General features: G+C 42.3%; 1 protein-coding gene across 4 annotated transcripts in view; it reads right to left on the bottom strand.

Moving 5' to 3' along the window:
* The window catches only part of LOC115107946 (leucine-rich repeat transmembrane protein FLRT2-like), a 116,110-nt gene extending 98,828 nt beyond the window's left edge, over positions 1 to 17,282 (bottom strand). For 3 of the 4 annotated variants that reach the window (XR_010460889.1, XR_010460890.1, XR_010460888.1), the window contains exon 1: positions 16,965 to 17,282. The gene's annotated coding sequence lies outside the window, so the exon portion shown is untranslated. The remainder of the gene's footprint in view (positions 1 to 16,964) is intronic. The other variant, XM_029631751.2, reaches the window with a different exon arrangement.
* Positions 17,283 to 17,536: the final 254 nt, after the last annotated feature.

A 17,536-nucleotide genomic window follows, 5' to 3' on the forward strand; every position in this document is an offset into this window, starting at 1 on the left:
GGGGTAGACAGACAGACAGACAGACAGAGGAGAGAGAGAGAGAGAGAGAGAGAGAGAGTGAAACGGAACGACAGGGAGAGAAATATATATTCTCTAGAGATAGAGAATAAACAGATTGACAGAGAGAATGATATAGAAAGAAAGATGAAGAGAGAGAAAGAGCGATGCCAGGAACAGGTCTTTGGGTCACGCAAAGGATGGGCCTTATCCCACCTCCAATCCCTCCGGATTTCTTTCTGTTTGAAGTCACATCTGGGGTGAATTTCCCCTCCTGAGCTGAATGGAGAGGAAGTCTTAGTCTAGCTGTTCATAGCCTGGATGTGGATTTGAGCTAGCGCCTACCTCCCAGGCTATAGCTCTCTCTCTGAGTCTCTGCCTGCCTGCTGTTGTCCAGACCTCACCTCTCAGTATGTCTGCATGATGGACACATGGCTGGCTACTACTGCCTGAAAGATCTGCTGACATCATATGGCTCAGCTCTCATAGGGCCAGGAGTTGTTCCTGTCTTTGTGCAACAAGCTCTCTCAGTCTCACTGCAGAATTAGACGTTCAGCCACATTCTCCAAATGTCAAATTTTGAAGTGTTTTTGACACCCTGAGTTGACTTTTGCCACTTTGAATCATTCCATTTCTACAAAGGTCAACTTTTGCCACTCCTTCCGAATGGTTAAGGTAAGGGTTATGGTTTGGGATAGGGTTAAAATAAATGTGTCCACGACTGGGATTGAACACGCAACCTTCTGATCCTCAGCCATGGGATTCCAACTATCCTGCATCCCCGTCCTTAGTGCCCTATCAAAACCCAAGCCTACTTGATAGGAATCGCACTCACTGTTTCCCCTAGTATAATTTCGACATCAACCTTGAACAATCTCCCTGCTTTGTGATCTGACCATAAAAAAAACTCTGGGCCCAAAAAGCCAGTTGCCCTGGCATGGTCAAATAAGATAGGCTATAGTCTGGAAATAGAACGCATCTTTGACAAATAGTGTTTATTTTAGGATTGCCTTACCTGTCCAAAGATGTATTCACTAATTCCCAACCCAGAGTTTAGCTCTATATTAATACATTTCCCCATCAGACCTGTGTTCAAACTATTTCAATGATTTTATTTACTTTCACTTCACATAGATTTCAAAGTAAGTATTTGGATATATAGAAAACAAATTACATTACTTCAATATTGTAAATTATTTGGAAATACCCTATGAAAGTATTTAAAGGTATTTTAAAATATGCAGACAGGTATATTTTAATGTCCAAATATTCAAATATTTAAACACTCCCATGCATTTAGAAACAAGTACAAGTCAAAAAGTAGGCTATTTATAGGAAATTATTTGGAAATGCATTCAAATACTTCAAATAATTTTTTTTGATTCGGCACCACATCATTTGAAGATATTGAATAGACAAATACTTAAATACTCATGTATTTGAACCCAGGTCTGTTCTCCATATTTAGATTTCAATGTGTTTGCATTCTCGTGATGAGTTGATTCATTATTGCATTGACTCCTAATTAGGGAGGGTGGAGAAAGACCCTGTGACATCAATTAAACTAGTGATTTAATTTGTATGGCCAAAATCACTGCATGCTTATCTCCCGAGAGTATCCCCAGAGGATGTCTGTAGCATGGAGTGTGTGCGTGTGTGTGTGCACATCCTAATTATAGTTCTAGTCTTCTGTGTCTTGGGTTTTCTACTCAGCATGACCCAGTAACAGTGGATTAGTTGCCCAATTTTTAATGTGCTAATTCGCTTGTGTAGGGTTGCAACTGTTCTAAGACTGATTGAAAAGATAAAGTACATTTCTCAGGATACATTGTGGGGCTTCTTATTGTTCTTCACAATCTAAATCGTCCCTCCAACAATACAGGACTTAGCCCTCTCCTGCAGTCAAATGACCTATTGCCCTCATGGGTGGAATATTAATAATATTTGTCATAATTTCATAATGAATTAACAATTTAAATAAAGACGCTGAAAGTCCAGTGTTTCGTTATGTATATAAAGTGTAATATTGGGATGCAAATTCTTTTTTGCAGATTACATATTTTCTTTTGATTAGAACAGTGGGATTTCAGTATTTACATCTTGGTGGTGAAAACAATGTATAATAATAATAATACAAAAATGTATGCATTCCAGCAAAGCCACTACACAACACTTATCAATACATTAATTGCACTGTAACGGTGACCACAAACTGTTAGGGCCTACATAAAGCTGTCCCAACACTTTACCACTGCTACACCTGGCTATCAGCAGAGTCTTGTCTGGCAGCGAAACAGTTCATTCCGCCTCATTTACTACCTTTAAAAAAAATCATAGCTGATATGGCTGACTTGTTGAAACAAATGTGATTTCTACTGACAATTGACATAAGGGGACGACGAGCGCATAAGAGGCAATCCGTAATTTTGATTAAGACATTAATGAGCGAGCTAGGACGGACGTTGTCAATATAACTATTTGTTCAGCAGTTTTGAAATGTACAGTGACAGTATTCTCCCTGTACACCAAATCAGAACCGTAGGATAAATAACAGGGTCATATGAGCAGACAATGAAAGCTCTTACAATATTCGATGATTACATTTCTCTAAAACAGGCTATAGGCTACATGTGCATGTGCACCACCAAGTCAGAAGAGTAGAAAAAATTAAGAGCGGTAAAATGGACCAAATTATTAGCGTGAGGCATGTGGTCTACTAACATCTTACTACCAAACATACACTTCGTATTACTTTCTTAGCTGCAGTACACATATCTCCCTGGCATATTGCACCATTTATGCAGCAGGATTCAATACATTTTTGAACTCACCTTGTTGTGCTGTGCTCACTTCCTTCCAAACCACTCATTGTTGAATTTGCGATTTTCAAATTGTTGTGTAATGTTTATGTCCAATGGCCGATGAGCACCAATACAATTTATCAATAATTTCTCTTCATATGACAAAGATTTGCTAGTGACTTGATTCAAAATGATGAGTGCTAGCTGAGATTTTGAAAGTATGATGTTCTAATGAACACTTCTAATGAATCGCTATGTCAGCACCCGAAGAGCTTGAATTTTTGAAGTCTCCCCTTAGACTTCGCGGTGACGTAGTTTCCCCATGAGTGACAGAACACTGAGCCATTCACGGCCAAAGGTCTGTATTTTCTGCTGGCTTGCTGCACCACCACAGAAAGCACTGAGCTGGCTTACTCAAGAAAACATCAAAGAGATCATGTTTGTATGCGGCTTTATTAACTCAATGACACATATTTTTTTTTACATTGTTTGCAAACTGATATTTAACACGTAACATAACAACATAACAAGTAAAACAGGCAAGCCTCCACAACATTTATTTATTGTTTATTTATTTATTATTTTTTTCTAAAAATGTGGGGCATTGGATGAGAATATATTTTTTAAATCTCATAGTGCGGGATTTTGATACAACACAAACGTAATCCACAGTATTTGTGAAATTAGGATAGTTATATTCTATACGTTTATCTCCCTAGAACTTGTTTAGTAGCTGGTATTTCCTAGATGAGTTAATGATATGTAATATCTAATTCTTTGTCCGCGAGACCTTTACCGCCTTCTCCCAACTCCCTACTGAACAAGATTACCGAGATGTGCAAATAAAATATTTACCCCATATAGCTTTCGCTAAGGAAATAGCCCTCACATACCAATCTGTACCCTCTGGTCACTGTGGTTTACGCATTTACCATTTTCTACCCCTTAGCTTTCACTTACTGCCACAGTGAGAGTCTTCCCATTTGAAAATAGTCTCGCAAACATCCTCAGGCGGTCTCCTATGGATCTCTAACATCAGAAGATTAGAAGCACTACACTACCCAGTTGCTGTTGGGACGAGGCTGGTGAATCACACAGCGCCTTCAGAACATGTGCTGCCCTCTTCCAGGTTTATATTAGGTAACACTTTTCGGGGGGATAGTAGATTTTGGGATAGTCGATATCCTACAGACTAGCTACAGACAATCAGTAACATTTCAACTAACTATCTACTAACCTTAGCTCTAGCCCTAACCCTTTATCCTAACCCTAAAATGAACCCATTCCCTAAAACATATTCTAAACATAACCTCAGCTGCTTATCAGCAGATAGTGTGAATCCGGACTATCCAAATAAAGTGTGACCTTCTGTTATTATATTTCTGTATTAGTGTACTCTTTCCAGGGGGAAAGAGGGAGAGGAAGAGGGCAGAGTGAGAGATGGAGAGTAACTGAAGAGGAGTAGGGAGAGAAGGAGGGAATGGGGTTTGTGTGAGTGATTATGTAAGATCTATCGATTAAAAGGATCCCCTTTCGTCCCTCATCCTTCACAGGGCTGCCGTGCCCCAAAAGATAACTCTTTTAACTCTCTTTCTCTCTACACCCACCTCTCTCTTTCTCTCATCTCCCATTTCTCATCTCACTCTCTTTCTCTCATCCCTCTCTCGCAGGTGGAACAGGGCCCAACCCTGGCGCCTGCCACCCTGCGCAGATTAATTGAAGCATAGCGCTGTAAATTAATCACATATGGCTAATATCTCTCCTCTCAGCTTTGCAGGGAGCGGGCCAGAATCCCCTCGCTCTATTCGTCCGGGAGTCAGTCAGCGGTGACTCTCAGGCCACTCCAAAAAAAATGACAAAATAAATTAAAAATGGTATTGTAGCAAAGTTCAGTAGCTGGAGTCCCGCTATATAATTCAGGACTTCATTTTGTATTACTCGGGACCTCCGGTCCATTCTCTCTCTCGCCGTTCATAATGCAAAACTCCAGATTCATTTCCTTGTTCCAGGTAAGTAAAAAACAGTGGGGAAACCTGTCCGATTGCATTAAGATAAATTGAGTGATCATAGTTTTAGTTTCATGAGTTATTTTTAAGGGCCACTGCCCAAAAACAACACTTTACTGAGGAAGTGGAAGACGGCTGGACAACTGGTCATCATTAAGGGTTAATGGAAAGTGAAATATGTTCATGAAAGTGCAATAAGAGATGATCGAAGACTAAGCAACACAAGGAACGTTGCAATGCAGTGGCAGCAATGATAATACCATTAGTAAGTTGTTACAGTTGTGTAGGGTTAAGGTAAACACAAAGCAACAATGTACTGATTTTCCTCTCAGATACTCAATGTAATCTTGTCAATGATACGGACTGTCAACTCTTTGGAGGTTTAAACTCTCTCCCTTTTTTTCTTCCAGTCATGGGTTTGATTTGTTGCTCCTAGATTAAATTGCAGAGATTTGCGATAGGACAATATTCCTATAACTAAGGTCTGATATCAACAGTCTTATAACTCATAAGAACATTGCTTTCATACAAAGTTCCAGTGCACTGTTGGTTCCCCTTATCGTCTGGCTGATCAACAGTATTCATTGACTTGCCAAAGGCCCTGATTGCATGGTTAGAAATTCATGTGGTAGATGTATTGGCTTTGATATGAATGTTATGTGGTTTTGCCCATGAGGGCAGTTCCATTAGTTAGATTTTCCATTTGTCTGAAGCAACTGAACTCTTTAGCTTTGTCACATTTCATTTTCTTTGCGAACTTAAAGATGCAACATGTAACTTTTTGGACAACAAGACCAAATTCACATAGAACTTTGAATTCTATATCGGTCATTCTCATTGAAAGCAAGTCTAAGAAGCGAGAGATTTGTTCGCTATTTCTATGCTTCCCGTTCTTCCGTTTTGTACACCAGCTTCAAACGTGTTTTAGGTTATACAATGATTCTCTACACGTCTCCTTGTTTTGTCACAAACTGAAATTAGGCAAACTATTCGAATTTTAGCAAACAGGAAATTGTAGAGCAATTTCTGCATATTGACATTTGTCAAGGAATTTCTTACTTTCTAAACCGATGTTTCTAGTTTGTGCCTTGAAATGCTTTCCCTATTGAATCCTATATCTAGGAGTACGATGCTAAGAAAATTAATGCATCAATTCCATGTTCTTGTACACCAAAAGGAGCGGAGACTATGTTGTGTTATATTTAGATGCAGCAGCATCCTTGTTCTGCATGGTGTATTTACTGCTAGTACTGTGTACTATTGTGATCTGTCAAAAAGAAGAAAAAAAACGTTCTTAGAACCCTGAGAACAGAATCAGATTTTGTTGTATGGACGTGCCATTCAGCCCACGTGTTCATTGCAATGTTTCGCCACATACAGCAAGCAAGCCTGGTTCTGATTAAACACAATCTTGATGTGTGTAGTGCATATACTAAGCGCCATGTCCTCCTTGCTGTGCGTGTGCACACACTGCCCACACACACATTTGTCATGCCGAACTACTTGTTGAGACTGTTGTTGTGATTAATGTGGTGGTTTAGGGTGGCTTTAGCGTGATCACTGCACTGTCAAAGCAGTGTGTGTAATTTCGCTGTGCATGCCACAGTTTTGCTGAACCACATTCACATTAACAGCAGGCACGAGGAAAACAAACTGAAAAAAAGGGCAAAGACAAACTCATTTAAACAGCAGGTCGGTAGGTTTGCGTCGGCGAAACGGTGAAGTGGTATTCCCACAAACAGTGAACCCCTTTGTTCTCCCCACGACCTTAGATCCGACACTTCTATTTGACATCGAGGTCTGTCCTGCCCGACAACTGTTGTTAAAGCATCTAAAGTCCCCTTAACACACGGATATGTCTGCAGTGTGAGATTATGACTGTAATAAAACAACCTTGGCTCTGTTTCCCTGAGAAATCGAAAACAATAGTCAACAGGTGTGAGGCATGTCAAAAATTCCCCCGGCGTTATTCGAATCTGTTATGGCAGGTAGGAGTGTTGGGCCAGGAACTGAAAGGTTGCTGGATCGAATCAATCCCTGAGTTGACAAGGTACAAATCTGTCGTTCTGCCCTGAGCGAGGCAGTTAACCCACTGAAGACACATGTCAGTTGAATATATCCCCCTTTCCCCAATTAAAGTGAGCAGGTATTTCTCATGAGTATCTGTTTTCTCCTGGGCGTCCAGTGACTTTGAGGTGAAAAGCCTGGGATTGGTAGTCAGAACAGGGGAATGCTCTAGATGTGCACATGGAAGTGTTTTAGAGATATTTTGTGGGGGAGGCAGTTTGCCAGAGAGATGTAGGATCAAACAATGTCCTCTTAAATGTATCTTTTGGAAGGAGAGTCTTAGCACATTCCTCTCTAGCTATCTGTGCATGTCTGGACTTTGTTGGGGGAACGGTAACTGTCGTGTGGCACAGGGGTTGTGTTAGAAAACCCATCTCAGGACTTGAGCGTTGGCTTCGGTCCAGTTCAACTGATTGGCTAACAAGAATAGCTTATAAATGGAGCCCTTTATGCTGTCTTCACATACATATGCATGCAAGAATGTAACGCCCCATTCACATCCCAAATTTGCAGTCCGTTTGCGTACAACATTGGATGTTAAGCCAATTATATTATATGTAGCCTCACGTTTTAATTCTGAAAAGTTTCTTGTGATGGTCATGACATTTGTTTATGAGGTGTAGCTACACCATCTTCAACCTAGCCTAGCTTTTAATTAGTTAGCTATCATTAGCTGCTCTTTGTGAACTAGCTTGACTTGCTAGAAACTAAGAGAAAGAAGTTGAGGGAAAAGTAACTCAATTAAACCTGTTTTATTATCACCTGAAACATTGTTTCAGGTGAGTGCTCTCTCTGACAAGAGACAGGCTCTCTTCCATCTTGCGTTATGAAACCCTATGCTCATCCGACCAGTAGAGGAACGAGATTACGTGAAAGGGAAGTATGGCCAACTGAATTGTGTCAGTTTGGGTATGGGTCTCATTCACATGCATGCACGCGTACAGACACAGATGAGTGCTAAGACACACACACACACACACACACACACACACACACACACACACACACACACACACACACACACACACACACACACACCACTGCCTACAGGTGTCAGAGAAAGTAGCGCTTTCAACTCCCCAGCATTCATCAGAGCACTTCAGTAACACAGTCAGAAAGTCATTGTTATTACCTTTACAGAGAGGAATCCAAGCTGAACTATGCCAAGAATAGGGAGAGGTGGGGGGAGAGAGAGATCACAATGGTGATAGGGAGGAGGAGAGACCTGTCACTTCTCTTGCTGGAGTTTTTCTTGGCTTCTACACTGGATACAAGACAGGGTGAGGTAGAGCAAACAGAACCGCCACTGAGCGTGCCCAGTTGAGCCTACTAATCTCACAACGCACTCCGACCTATCCGGCTCACTGACAGCATTTAATTACAAACAGCCTAGTGTCAGGCACACACACACACACCGAGTGTCAGGTAATTCCTTGCTCTCCCTCTCTCACACTTCCCCTTCCCAGGCAGCAATTACACCCTTTCGCTCTTGTCAATGCAGCAGCGTTTTCTTTTCCTGCTCTGCGTAGCCAAACATCTACCCCTACCCTCCCTCCCTCCTCTGTCACCCCCCCCCCCAAGTAGAACAAAGGCCAACTGCTCCATTACTCACTTGTTCAGTTTAACTCAACAATGAGAGCCTATAGTATTGGCTCTGTTGAAGCTAACATAATACAGTAATTCTACACCGAGAAGTTGATAGATCTAGGATCAGGTTCCCTTTCACAAGTAGTTCATTGGTCTATTAAGGTTTAAAGCACATAATTGACCTTCTGTGTCACGAGCTGATCAGTGTCTCAAGGCATGTTGATTGAGAATACGCTCTTTTGCGAAAAACGCCCTCGGGAAGACCATGAAATCATCTACTGGATTAGTATCAGGTGAACGGGAATTCATTTAACTGAGATCAATCAGCAGTGTTTTCTCTGGTTTCAGAGAAGATACATTCTGAATACAAACAACACCTGCTTTCTTACCAGATAAATAAGTTGTAAAAAAACAACAACTATAAAGCCTAGATTAATAAAAGCATTTCCTGTCACTAGACAATCAGCTCTTAAAACAACACAACAATTAGTTTGATATAGCTGTCATTCAGCCGTTTACAGTAAATTGCACAGTAAAGTATGGCTTCAGTCGAGGATACACAGTAGGCCTATAGAATAGTGCCATAGCATAGGGCCTGATGAATGAAAATATACATTTCAACAGGGATCCTTTCTGTGGTCATTAAAGGATTTTATAAAAGCTACTTGTCACCTCCTTAATACTCACAGTACTTACTGGGGAAAAAAGCCTGACTTGATTCTTCCCTCGCGTTGTTTACCGAGCCAGCCAGAGCCGATAAATACCAAAGAATAACTTCACCCTCAAACTCTCCCTCTTTACCCACAGTCAATTTCCTCCAATGGAGGCGATTCTTTTTGCTGGGCTCTTATTGAGGCGGATGCCACTCTGGCTTTTACACTGTGGAGTGAAAATGAGGGATTTCTAATGACTGATAGTCTTCCAAAGGAACAGGGTCAAAGGCCGCTCACTCCGGAGCTCTAAACTCAGCACAACTCATCAACAGCCACATAACTCTCCCTACTCTCCACCAGGCCATAGTAGAATGCCGGAGAATGGAAGGAAAACCGAGCTGCTCGCTGTACTCTACGAGTGTTAGCAGATGGAGAGAGTTAAATGCGAGTCTGTAACAGAAAAATACGTGGCGTACTCGGCCAAAACCCTAAAGCTTATTATATCTCATTATGGAGATTTCTGTTGTGACAGCAGGAGAATGTTCAGGTTGTTGATATGGCTTCTTCTTCTTTTTTTGGGGGCCGTGAACATCTGCAGAGAAAAACCGTGGTGGTGTTGGATGCATCGGAGAAGAAAAACACACTACCATGCATACTCCAGTGTACTGGTGCATTTTTTTCATGCTAACCTAAAGCACGAGTAATGAGCACTTAAATGTGTAGTGTCAAAAACGCTAATGATTTTAATCGATGGAGGTAATTAGCGGTGTGTTTGTTGAATCAACGTCCAAACCTCATAATCTGTTTCTTGTTCAAGGATTTAAAAAAGAACACCTTTGTCCTTAGTTAAGGGCTAGACAGTTTTGTAAAGGCTTTTTGTTGTTGTTGTATTTCCTTAGTTATAAGGGAAATGTCAACTATATTTGTTTCAGTCTAATTTGGATTCAGACGTCTCTCTGTGTAGTGTTCCTACTAGATTGCTTAACTCCTTTTATTGTTTATTAATCAAGTACATTAATGTACAGGCAGCTACTGTATATCTACAGTAAAATGTTCCAATCATCCTAATACTTTTACAATTCTAGAGATACTGTTTTTTTTTATATAAGGGAATTTAAAAAATGACAAAGGGGGATGGTCAAAGGCAAATGTTTTGATAATTTAATGATATATACTCATTGATTCTTGAAGAATATCGACTAAAAATGCCTTATACATTTATTCAACGGGCGTTTCAAGCTTCATCGTTTTCTAATCTGGTTCCAGTGACAGGTTTGGTATTGTAGCCTATATAGACAGTAGACACTGGGGGACTATTTTCTCAGGGCCAACACTTCGTCTCCTCTCCCTGAGTGAGTGTTTGCTCTGTGTAAAAGGAGAACACTTGACCCCTATTGTCTCCATGTATAGACATATTCCCCTGCGTAATGGGCTTTCACATATAGATGTCAATACACACACACACTGGCATGCCTGCACACACACACACACACACACACACACACACACACACACACACACACACACACACACACACACACACATACGCGGGAGTGCATCCACAAATCCAAGCCATATTACAGAGATGCGCGCGCACACACACACACACACACACACACACACACACACACACACACACACACACACACACACAAAGTCACATTTCTTTTCATTGACGTACCACACCCAGGATGAGCGTGTTTTAAAGGCAGTCTTTTCCATGGCATTTGACTTGCAACATTCAAGTGAAGCAAAACAAATTCCACTCATGAGTGCATTTGAAATAGCGCGGCACAAAACAGACTCGCCCAGGAATGTCATGTCGACTTGCAAAGACCTACCGGCGAGAAATCTTGAATTGATACAGTCCTATGTTCTGAAAATAGCTACAGCAGAAGTAGTGTTGAAATTCACAGCCTATGTGGTTGTATGGAGATGAGAGAAGGGTTTAGTAGATCATGATGTGGCTTTACACAGTAAGAGGACAACTTTAAGTTTTAATCCAGTAGGAATTCACTGGTTTTGCTCGAAATGTTCTTAGTAAAAACTGCTTCTGTTTCTTGCCTTTTTGTATCGTTTTTTTTCTGCAGTTTAGTGCACTTTTCCTGTAGGCTAGTGTCGGTCTGTATTTTTTCAGCAGTGCCACTGGACTTATTTTTCCCTCTGTCTGTCTTTCCTCTTGCTTCAATGGGCCATATGCTTCAACAACATGTGGGAGGCAGGGAGACATCTTGGGTGGAAAATTGATTCTAACTGGCTGATCCAGGGCATACGTGTAATGGTGGCCGCGACTGCCTCAGTCCCACAGTGCAATGTCACCACAAGCTATCAGCCTTAGCGCTCTGGGCTTTGATGCTGCTCAGTGCATATTCTGAGCCGGTAAGCCTATATGCCCCAGGAGACCAGGTCAACCAATGGGCCCACAGCCATCTCCTCTTCTTTGATATTGTTATGGAAAAGTGGCAACAGACAGATTTTTTTAGGGGCTTGATGTTGCAACAGCTAGAGCTCAGCAGAAACAAAAAAGGGTGACTCTTCTAGCTACGCTGAGTGTGAAGGAGATGTAACTGACCGCCGTTGTTTTAGTGCCAACACAAACTCACTCACTTCTTGGAATCTTTTAATGTGCCATAATAAATTGCAGTAGAAGGCAATTGCTGGGCGATATGCTGAGGGGTTTGAAATTTAATCCTGTATCATGTGGGGACGACGAGGCACCCTCAAAGAGAAACGCCGGGGTCCCTGGGGGATTCTGGGAAGGCCATCCGATCCCACCTCGAATGAGCTGAATTAATGGACACGATACAGATTTCAGAACTACAGGTCTCTGTACTGTCTGACTGAACATACACACAGACGTACACACACACACACACACACACACACACACACACACACACACACACACACACACACACACACACACACACACGAAACCTTGACATGTGTAGTCTAACTACTTCATCACGCGATGCAGCAAAAAAAAACTCCCAGGAACAAGAACATTCCAGCAAATGACAGCCCTGATCTGCTGTACCCTCCAAGAGAGATGCGAGCAAGCCCATTAAATATGTCTCTATAACTCTCACTGGCTAAAATCACCCTGGTCAGCCCAAGGCTGAGACACTCCCTCTGATTGGTTGGCTGCAGTTTGTTTGAGTTTAAACGGTGGGTTGTTGCCGTGGCGTTGGAGCCCCGCTGTGTGGCAGTCAGCCCTGTTTGCTCTAACTCCAGGTGGCATTAGCGATATGCATTAGGAGCCCTCTGCCCTCATAATGGCAGAATAAAAGTGAGCCCCAGCGCTGTTGGGCTCAGATGTAACTGGATAAAGGCTGTCAGAGGCTTGTCTGCACCGCAAGTGGAAACACAGACAGAATCTAATAAGGAGGTCCAACCCGCAGCGATTCAGACAGAATCAAAACAAAGGGGCTCTGAATATGGGCCCTAAGAGTCAATTGGGCCCTTCTGGGCCTAAACCAGTGTGGGTCCCTAAGAGCGATTTGGATTGGGAGCGCCTTCTGCGAATAGGCCCCTTCTGCGTATAGGCCCCCTCTGCGTATTGGCCCCTCCCTCTAAATCTGGACCCCCTCTGCATATAGCAGAGCACTGCTGACATGGGATAACTGAGTGACTGACATAACAAATGGAAAACTGCTGATGCACCAGAGATTTTTGTTTCATTGAGTCCAACTAGCCAATTCAGGATGGTAGCCTACTTTAGGAATATAGACAACCACAGTCAGTCAATGTCTTGTTTATCTGTATTCAGACAGAAGGAGGTTTTTTCTTCTTCTCTTCTATCAGGGATAACATTATGGGAATAGAAACCACCAAAAAAGGATTGGGGAGGGGAGAGAGGCAGAGCTGGGTCAGCGTGAGGTATCTGATAGCTCTCTGTGTGTGTGCGTGTGGGCGTGCGTTTCTGAGTGCGTTCATGCGTGTGTTTCTTAAAAATAAAAAAATCCCAGTACAATGTGTGGGAAGACAGACACTGGTCTAAAAGACCCATTCATCCTGAGTCATGTTTCACTAGGGCTGCAGTGTCAGGCTGAGAGAGAAAAATAACAGAGCCTAATATCCTCCATATGTCCTAGCTGCCCAATGCAGGAAAACAACATCCTGGTCCTGGCTGCCTCTCCTACTGCCTGATCAAAACAATACCTCTTCCTGTCATCGCTGCTCCTGTCCTGCTTACTGGTGTTGGATGGGAATAACTAGGAAAATATATGCGTAACCCTCCCCTGACATAGCGCCTCGTTTGATGTGGATTATTGAAACACATGCACTTTCTCTCCGTTCTCGGAGCAAAAACACATCTGACTCATTAAGTTTGAACAGCTCTGACAGAATATGAATGAGGCCAGCCAGTCAACCAGTTTTGTGGACCTGATTTTTAAGCCTGAGATAAGTTGGCTTGTCAAAAGCTTTCTCTCAGATGTTTAGCTGTAGGACTGTCAATTTTTTTGACAATCAAAAATAAGGTGTGTCGTGGGATATGATAGTTTAGCCTTGCTTTGCTCCAGGCCAGGTCTGTGGGTCATGTGAAAATGTGAGTGGCTTGGCTGGTATTACTGGCTGCTGGAAGATAGGCAGGGAGAGGGGAGAGTACTTTCTCCCTCTGGCTGATAAAAGGCAGAGAGGTGATCACACTGCTGCCCAGGCCTACAGCCCTCTGTTGGGCTACTGCCAAACCAATACATACACACACACACACACACACACACACACACACACACACACACACACACACACACACACACACACACACACACACACACACACACTCCACCCCCACATCATGGGCCACATGGATAAGAGATCTGCCTGCCAGGCTTGCACAAGGTCCACAAAGTTTATCTTGGATATGTGCTAATGTATTTGTTGACTAAACCTCAATGAATTCAGACTATATCCGCGATGAATGATATGGAATGGAATAGATGTTGCAACAGCAACATGAATAATGACTGATGGTTTAGTGTCTGATTGAGAGTGGAAGAGGCACTAAGGCATGAAGGGGGAGTCGGTGGGCAGTGGTCAGAGACGTGATGCCTGTTAAATGAGTCCACTGTGACGGTGGCTGGACAGAGGAGAAAATAGAGAGACTGTGAGCGAGAGCGAGCGAAAGAGAGAGAGAGCGAGCGAGAAGCAGAGAGAGAGACAGAGAGAGAGAGCGCGAGAGAGAGAGCGAGCGACAGAGAGAGAGGCAGAGAGAGAGAGAGAGCGAGCGAGAGAGAGAGAGCGAGCGAGAGAGACACAGAGAGAGAGACAGAGAGAGAGACAGAGAGAGAGAGAGCGAGTGAGAGCGAGAGAGAGAGCGAGTGAGAGAGAGCGAGAGCGAGAGAGACTGCGCGGGAAGCCTTGGATGCTGGCAGCTCGGAGCTCCAGAGTGCTCTCTTGGCCGCATTCTGAACGTTCCAAAACAAACAACAATGGCCCTTCCAGACTTGCTGCTCACAGCCAATAAAATGACTCTCAGAATTCAGTCAGTCACAAACTACTTTGCTCTCTGGATATCCATGCTCCAGCCAAGAGAGGACGCGCACAGCGCAGTTATCACGAGAAGGCTAAACCATTTTAAGTGATTAATCTGAAAGTGGGTTAGAATCAGATAAAATAATGTTTTTGTGTTATAGATTCATCTTTATTTTTTTTTAATAATCATATCAATAAATAAAAATCATTGACGTATAAATATACAAAATTCATATTTTTTTTATCTGGTATTTGGGCTCAATTTTGAAACAACCCAGTGGGCAAAAACTGGTGGAATCAAAGATGCTAATGTGTCTATGTCATTCCAAACAAAAAAATGCAATGTAATGATATTAAATCAATGTGGATAACCGATTGGATTTGAAGAAAGTCATCAACATATGGGAGTTGTCTTTTTTTCACCCAACTTTGAACCTAAATCCAATGACACGTGACATTTTTTGTTTATTTCATGTTGAATTCACATTAATTGACAACTCAACCAAATGTAAATCAAAACTAGCTATTGAATTGATGTCTGTGCCCAGTGGGAACTAATTAAATGTGGCTGATGGTGAAAATGTAAATAATCAAACTATTTGATATATCGTACTATGCTTATGCACTATTTTAGGATAATACTTTTTCAATTATTCAGACACACAACATTTGTATTTTATTTACATTAATCTGTCATCAAGTTCCAAGGAAAAGTTAGCTCACAAATTCTAGTCCAGTATATTTTTCCACATATAGACTTTTTAGGTCAATTACACATGATCCATTCCTTTAGCACTAATGACATTACCCACTGGTATTTGGTTCTATTTTTCTATCGTCTGCGGGAGGCCATTTCTCTCTCCCCCTTTTTCTGATGCCCAGAAGAAGGTGAGTGTTGAAGGCAGTAGGTTATAACTCAGTACAGTTCCTTATGCCAGGCTCTCAGTTTGCCATGTATGCTCTGCTCTTCCTGGCCTCCCTACCCGCATTTCTGGGCTGTGCCCTGAGTCCAAGTTGCTGCTCTACACGATGCTTGATTCATGACTGAGTTTCCCGACAGTCATATGACTCAAGACACTGATGGAGATTTAGGTCATGCACTACCGAGGCACCTAAAGCGAGGGTTGGTATGACGTATTCTATGTGGAGACCTGTAACTGTTCTTTGTAGTGGTATCAAACCTGCTACCAAACCTGATGCTCCTATCACGTAGCAAGTAGCAATATGTTGTTCTGATGTCATAGTTACATCATGATTAAATAGTATGTGAATAGAGTTCTGGTTTCTGAAGAAATGTGTTATTTGAATGGAGGGATAATACAATTTTACATGGTAGTATTACAAAAATATTGTGGGGGTTTGATCAATAATTGTTCAATAATCAAACTGCAGTTTTGGCAAGGGCCTTATGAGTTCCTGCTTTTTCACTGAAATTAAAACTGTATGAGAACCCCCAGTGCAAACAAAGTGTGAAAAGAAGGTATCTACAATCAAATCATATCCTCTTTTTTATCCTTTTTTAATTAATTCACAACCAGAGCTCTTCCACGGTTGGGCTAATGCGTCTAAATGTTTTTCTTGATAATTTTGATTTTAACGTAAGAGTATACAGCAGTCAGATAAAAGCCCATTAAATGAACAACACCTCTCACTGATAAGTAGCAGTGAATTATTGCTACGCCTCACCAAATATTTTATAATATTAATTTGGAAAGTGATTCAAAAATATTTAAACAAGATATCAAAAGTGTGTACCAGCTTTTACGATGTACCATTATCTTCACAATTTCCAGGCTACTCCTAAGAGCCTGTCTTTCTCAGCTTCCCAGAATAATATCCTACTTTATCAGGCTATAAAAATACCACAAGTCATTCTAGGTTTGCTCTGTCTGAACGCATTACAATCTTTCTGAAACGTTTCACAAGGGAATGATCGTAGTAAACACTACACAAACAAGGTTCACTGGCCAAAAATACATAGCTCAAATTGTACAACAGTCAATGAACTGGATTTTTTTCTCTCCAATGCCTTAAAAATGCATAGACTACTGTATCTAATAGCACCATTTACATTTTAGAAATAGCTTCCTTGTATTCAGATCCAGTGGCTCCCTTTCGGGAGTACTTTCTTCCTTCGCTCAAACTCTCCCTCTTTATGCAGACGCACTGATTGGTTTAATTATGATTGCACCGATTAAGTGTGTCTTCTCTGCTCTCCCAGCTATCTCAGCCTGAATCACAAAGATCCAGGGAGTTTGAGTTTGGAGCTTTGCTTTAAGTGCTGTGGGGTGTTGTTAGTCTCTCACGCTCTCTCTCTCTCTCTCTCTCTCACTTTCTCTCACATGTTGTCAGACACTCATTAGAAGAGGGGCTCTTACCGTTTTGGAGGCAGCTGGTGGTCAAATCAGGGTCAGAGAGAGAGCGGCGACCTCCCGGAGTTACACACGCATCCCAGGACAGCTCCCGGACGGCAGGGTAGTGAGGGCTCGTTATCTTAAAAGAGCGCAGTGGCTGTCGGGCAGCATGTAGCAAGCGGCAGGCGTGTGTCTGGAGGAAACTACGGGCACCAGTCAGAGAGGAGAGAAAGAGCTGAAAGAGAGAGAGACAGAGCAGGACGCCGGCAGTCGTTTCGCTTCCTCCTCTTGTGTGAGGAGTGTATGTAACTTAACCCCTGAGCAGCCTGAACCTTCACACACGCAACCAGTTCGAACCCGTCCAACAATGGTTGTCTTTTTTTGTTATGTTGTTTAAATCCTGAGAGTGGCGATGAGCTCACTGTGGTCTCGTGTTTCAGGGCTGGGGTGTCTTGGAGGAATGTGAGAGCAGGCTCACAGAGAGGCAGAGGCGATGGAGAGGTCAGAGGGCACCAGAGGGCACCTGGGGGAGTTATCAGGGGAATGATGGGGGGGAGTTCCAAGAGATTCACTGAGAAAAAAAAGAGGAGTTAGGG

Source organism: Oncorhynchus nerka, linkage group LG24 (assembly GCF_034236695.1).
Source record: "Oncorhynchus nerka isolate Pitt River linkage group LG24, Oner_Uvic_2.0, whole genome shotgun sequence".
NCBI lineage: Eukaryota > Metazoa > Chordata > Actinopteri > Salmoniformes > Salmonidae > Oncorhynchus > Oncorhynchus nerka.